The 6757-nt window shown below is 38.8% G+C and overlaps 1 pseudogene; it reads right to left on the bottom strand.

Annotated features, from left to right (window-relative positions):
• Positions 1-3231: 3231 nt before the first annotated feature.
• LOC116194630 lies at positions 3232-5182 on the bottom strand (annotated as a pseudogene).
• Positions 5183-6757: the final 1575 nt, after the last annotated feature.

Here is a 6757-nt window from a genome sequence, read left to right as displayed (position 1 = left end):
AATATGTTATGCTTTGCTTAAGAGAGCTTCCCTTCTCACTAGAATAGCCTCCATAGTCTGTCTTCTAATATCCCGGCCCCAAGGCATAAGTATCAATATTTTTCTTTGAATACTGTCCCATTTCATCTAATTAAACTCATTCCGTTCTATACCATTCCACCAACCAAACATGGCCCATGTGTGTATACATTTGAGGGTGTGTTAAATTGAGACCTATAAATTCGAAGACCCGACCAACAATGATGGGTTCGACTAGAGAAGAAGGAAGATACCTTGGATTGAGGCCGTGGCTAGCCCTCCAGTTGTGGCGATGGCTGAAAATGTCATATTTAACCGAGAATTGTTTAATTATCTGGTTCGAGATTTTCTGTAATTTTAAATAATGGATATATATTCTTTCTGTAACTGAAGGGTGCGAGTGCGAGAGAGTTTATATGTGAGGGATGATGGGGTTTCTTTTGTAATCCACCACAAAGTCGATCAATAAGAAAGCAGGCTGGGCCTAATTAATTTTATTCGTGGACATACGTATGGCACATCGCTATTCCGAACCGCGTTCATAAGTGACGGAGCCAAACTATGCTTAATGGGGATCGCGCCCCATGAAATTTGGAAAATTTATTAATTATAGGTGCATAAAAAGTTGAAGTTAAACGGTTTGTCCAATAAATGGATAGAAAACATACACATGCCTCCCTAAAACTTCTATCGCTTGATTTTGCCCCGTCGATTTTCTCACCAGTCCAAAAAGAGTTTATAAATGCGCTTACTCAATTATACTCAATTAAGAAGGAAAGAATTTGTGCTTTCATCTTTAGTCCGGAACCAAAATATTACATGTTTGATATCCAGTGTAACTACCTATGCTCTTTTATTAGCTATTATTTAGATTTTTATTTTATTGTACTAGACCAACGGACTGCCATTGTTATTGAAAATATAACAAATCTCGATTTTTTAGGCTCATTTATTTATCTAAGAAATACTAATATTATATAACGTCTTCATACTGCTTTATTGATCCCCCACTCGGAAAATTATCGTTGGTTCTACCTGCATATATCATGTGCGCAATCTTCTCTTTCTCTCTTTTAAGCTTAGTATCCGAAAGTCCAATTGAGATACGACTAATGCAGTCGAGTTGGGTTTGATTTAATTTATTGTCTTGTTAGCGTGATTCCCAACAATGTATGTATATTTTGGAAAACTTACAGATTTAATTGTAGATTCAGTTGGGACCCGGTTTGGAAAACCAAACTTAGCTAAGATTATTATTCGCTCGTCTGCGCGCCCAAAAGAAGAACTCCAAAAGCCATAATCAAATCAAACCAAACTGTTCAGAACTATTCCGTAGATATTTAGGTATGTCTCGATTGATTTTATTTTTAGGTGGAAAAGGCCATTTTGCCGTCTTGGTTCCATAGATGTTGGCTGGACCGTATCAAACTGTGCCATCGCTATGATCTTTTTGGAGCTCTTTTAACAACTCTACCTATAAATCTCGATATTATTACTTTTGTCATGGCACGAGAATAATATATATTGTTTTTATGAGTATGCCTTTATACGTACATTTGCTCGGTCCAAATACATAGCAGACATTAGAGAAAATTGGTTAATGGCACACATGCTCCACTTTGGGGTAGATCCAGAAACAGCTTTGCAATGAGTAACATTTAAATTGATTTAGACGAAATCGGAGTGATACCAGTACAGAGCATTCATTTTCAATATTAGGATTTCAGCACGGACGTTAGTTAATGAATGGCCTTTCAAAATTTTACGATATCTGAAAAGAACATTTGTGGTTCTTTATAAATTGTTCATGAAAAGAATTGCTCTTATTTGTAGTTTCACCTGGTAAATGTTCATTATTACAATATCTGTACCCGAATTGAATCGGGATGCTTTGCTGGTGAAACGGTGTTTCCGTTAGAGGGCGATCTAGCTTCCCCTGCGGGGCAGGCAATACTTGGTTGACGGTGCATCTTCACTGGGTTGATCCAATTGAAATGGTGCATTATCTTCAAAGGAGAGGTAGGAGGCGCAGTCCGATAAATTGAATGTGAAACCTTCATACCTGACACAGGAGGCCGTGTTTTTGGGTAGTTACGAGAGATATTGGTCTCACATTCAACTTATCGAATCATGTTTCTCCCTACTTGATTAATTAGAACATCGAGAAGAGCTTGATCGATGCCTTTTCGGTCCAATCGTTAACTATCAATGGAACTCCATATTGTGGGTAACACATCCAGACGGCTCGAAAATACTCATGAAAATTGAAGCAAAGCTTGAACGAAGACGAGTTCAAGGCTATCTGTGAAATTTTGAAATGAATATAATCGTCTAATTTAAAATATTAACCTTTCAGATTAGACGGATGTGGCCACCTCAAAATCTCACATGGTATCATAGTTAATCGTGCGCGGATATTTTCCGAGTTTCGTTTTGTTTGTGACGAGAACCATCAAACTTTAGTTTATAGAATTACAAAAGTTAATCGTTTGCAGACATTTTCCGAGTTTCCTTTTGTCTGTGACGAGTTGAATGGATTAAGCTAATTATGTATGTGATGCAGCGTACAAGCGAGTAACCGTCACAGACCCGTTGATTCGCGCACGAATATCGGAACTACGACCTTCTATACCTGTTGATTCTACGAATACCAGAAAATATGCATCAAACTCGAATCGATCCGAGATTGGACAAAGCACGAAAGCTCTGAATTTTATTGATAATCAAAAGACGACTCTCTACTCCCCTTAGCCCTAGGGCTTACATAGTTTAAATAGAGAAAACGAGAATATATCGAAAGAAATAAAAATATTTTTAAAGATAAACTATTTCCTAAAAATATTCTTAAAGATAAACTATTTTCTAAAAATATTCTTAAAGATAAATTATTTCCTAAAATAGAAAAATAAATGCCTAAATAACATAAAAATGCCCGTTTGAGGCCCTAAACGACCGAATTCGGCCAAAATCTCGTCTTTTCTCAGCCTAAGGCTGTGAGTTTTGCTCTGGAGGCCGTTTTCTTCGAGATAGGGTCGTCAAAACCTATTTTTCTCTAAGTACCGACTTGCCAGGTCGTCTGCCGCATCAGTATGAGTCATTGAAGGACGTACCATGACGGGTATATCTCTACATGGATTATTAATGAGTAACGCAATCCGTCTATTAACTGAAACCTCTCTGAAAGTACGTAACAAATATTCGGCGGAACTTATCTTTCGTAATCTTTTATCTATTTTCAAGGTGGATTCACATTAATTTACATGTGGTATATGAAATCAGAATTCACGAACTATTACGAGAACATTGCAATTATGCTGGCTGTCGTGAACTCGATTGAATCAGGTAAAATGATTTACCATCCCCAGAACAGGAACCTCTGCTTCCACCAAGCAGGAGTCCTTGACTAACCCGTGGCGCTTGAAACTCCAGAGTGACACGAATCTTGCCCATCCCGTTTCCCGACTGGAGGCACTGAACCAGTAATTAGCTGGAAGAAGCAGAAAAAAATAGGAAATTAAGAAGACAGAAATGTTCCAGCAGACCCGTATCAAGAACTCGAATTTTTCTGCAGATATCAGTAGATTCAGGGACACTTGATTACCTTTACTAATGAAATCACTTCCCCCCCGCTTGATTAAGGATTCGTAAGGAGAACTCCGCAAATACTTTTGTACCTGGAGGGAGGGACACGGTCTCGGCTAAGTCCAAATAAAGAGAAATGTAGCTACGAAGCCCGCTGCCATTTCCATTGGGAAAGAACCTTATGTTCCTGAGATATGAAGAACATTGAATTGTTTTAGTTTGAGGTTGCCCTTGACAAAAGAAACTCCCAAAACTGTAAGAAAGAAGTTTGGAATGATACCATTTGTAGTTTCCAGCTGGGAATATACTCGAGTCGTAATATTCTTTGTCCAAATTCGAGAAGTTGTCGATCTTCCATCGATGCTTGTTACTGAGTGCGTCCTTTATCATCACTAAACTCTCTCCTTTTCCCGTGCTCCTTTCCTTGGAAACGAATACTTCTGCTCCCAGAACGCAAGTATCATCCACAAGATACCCGTTTAGGGAGTCGGTGAATGTCTTCAGAGGGATGAGCTGATCGAATCCGCTTTCCAGCTTCATACGGTGAAACCGTCTGTCCTTTCCCATTGCATCTGGTAGTCAATTAGCCGATATGGAACAACCAATCACAAAACAATGAATAAAGGGGGGAAAGAAAAACTGTCCATCTCAAGACGAGTTTGTGCCTTGAACTATGAGGTAATTGTCTTTGTTCTGATCGAGCAAGAATAATCGAATGACAGCATAGACCTCCCAACTGGAAGGGAGCGAACTTGTTTCAGCCATAGACAGGTAGACCGATTGGTCTTGTTTCCATTTGGATGCAGTATCAATTTCCTTTGGGGGGGAGGAAAAAGTTAATACAACACAACTTTAGGAGATTGAAAGTAATCCGACAATTTGTACGGCTGATGTGGAAATACCCCTTGTATCCTCCTGCGTGGAAGATGCCTGATTCGTACTTGTCAACGCCGTTCTTTGTTAGCAGTGAAAATGACTGTATTTTGACAAGGTAGTGGGCCGGTGGTGCATTTGATATGAGCCTTTCGGTTCCTGCAAATGATGGACATATTAACAACGCTGTTAATTTGTTTACCCTAAGACTTTGACGGTTGCCTGGATGAAAAGGGGAAATTCCATAATCGGACTACTAATGATAACGGATTCCTATGGTATCCTTGCAGCACTGACGGCGTTAATTGGTTATGGTTATTGAAGCAATACGTTCGAACACAACCAAGTATTTATAAAAATCATCATATGGACCAGAACTATCAATCCCTCCTCTCATGCAGGTGGTGGCTTCTCTCACCTTGGTGGTGACCACAGCGAATGATTCGTGCTGGATTTACCGTTTATGGGGAGAGGAGGGATCATAATCCCAGCCAGCTTGAAATTTTCCCGTGATGGTCGTGAAGCTCGTGATTTTTAAATGCTTTGACTGCTCCACTAACTCAGAAGAGGAGGAAAAGATACCTTCTTGTTCATCGAATGCCTGAAGGGTTGCCATTGCCGGAAGATCAGATACAAGTTATGGATTTTGTGAGGACCCATGGATTGTTTCTATTTATAAGGAGAAAATAAGCCAAAAAACCAACTCCTAAGTAATCCCCATGTTGAGTGTCTTCACCCAATATGTTATGCTTTGCTTAAGAGAGCTTCCCTTCTCACAAGAATAGCCTCCATAGTCTGTCTTCTAATATCCCGGCCCCAAGGCATAAGTATGAAAACCGTACCAGACGTCAAACCATAAAAGCATGGGCTATTGAGTCAATTTGGTTCCTTCAGACTGGTTAAGATGTGGCCTTCCTGAGCTCTTTCCACACGTGCTGGACTCTTGACCATCTCCCTGCCTGAGATGACGATACATTGGACAACTGGATAGCCGGCTACTGTATCGTGCTATTGACAATCACTCAATGTTCCCGACCTTGGTGATAGTGGGTGGGTCACAATGTCGTCGCTCGGAGTATTGGGGCAGCTATGAACCGCCCGTTGACTCGTGTCATTCAAGTCTCGATGATCTTTTCATGGTCTCCGATTTATTGGTAATTTATAAATTTATTACCATCATTAACATAATTCATTTATAAATTTTAAAGTAAACATATGCATGACTTCTCTGTCATTTTCTTCGATGATTACGATGGACAAATTTCATCGACCACCTAAAAATAATTAAAAGAAAAAGGAAATTTATATAGGATGTTGTATGCATGAGCTTATTTGGGGAAAACTAGAGACGATGAATTTTAACTGCGGAGATAAATATATATGTTTACGTTTTGTATACAGAAATGAATTGAGATGGATATTTCAAATTTTCACCTCGTAAGTATTATTTGATTGCACTCGTAAAAATTGCACTGCTCATTCCATTGTGATGATCATTTCTCTTCAATTTAATAAATTGAACACTTCCTGATTAGAAAAGTTAAGTCATATCATCAAATAAATTTTAACAACAAAATAAAATAGATTTATTTTTACATTATTATGTTAAATATGTGTGTAATGTTTTAATAATATCCGTCATGTTTTCTGTATCAAACAGCCAAAATATCGATAATTTTTCTCCGAGTACCGTCCCACTTCATCTAATTAAACTTGTCCCGTTCTATTCCATTCCACCTACCAAACATGGCCATGTGTGTATATATTTGAGTGTGTCTTAAATTGAGACCTATAAATTCGAAGACCCCGACGAACAATGATGGGTTCGACTGGAGAAGAAGGAAGATATCTTGGATTGAGGCCGTGGCTAGCCCTCCAATTGTGGCGATCGCTGAAAATGTCATATTTAACCGAGAATTGTTTAATTATCCGGTATGAGATTTTCTATAATTGAAATAATGGATATATATTCTTTCTGTAACTGAAAAGTGCGAGTGCGAGAGAGTTTACATGTGAGGAATGGGGTTTCTTTTGTACTCAACCACAAAATCAGGCTGAGCCTAACTAATTTTATCCGTGGACGTACGTATGGCACATGGCTGTTCCAAAGCACGTACATCAGTGATGGAGCCAAACTATGCTTAATGGGGATCGCGCCCCATGAAATTTGGAAAATTTATTAATTAATAGGTGCATAAAAAGTTGAAGTTAAACATTTTCTCCAATACATGGATATAAAACATACACATGCCTCCCTAAAACTTCTATTGCTGGATTTTGCCCC

This window comes from Punica granatum, chromosome 1 (assembly GCF_007655135.1).
Source record: "Punica granatum isolate Tunisia-2019 chromosome 1, ASM765513v2, whole genome shotgun sequence".
NCBI classification, from domain to species: domain Eukaryota; kingdom Viridiplantae; phylum Streptophyta; class Magnoliopsida; order Myrtales; family Lythraceae; genus Punica; species Punica granatum.
Note: the sequence above shows the minus strand (reverse complement) of the source record. Positions and strands in the feature narration are given on the sequence as shown.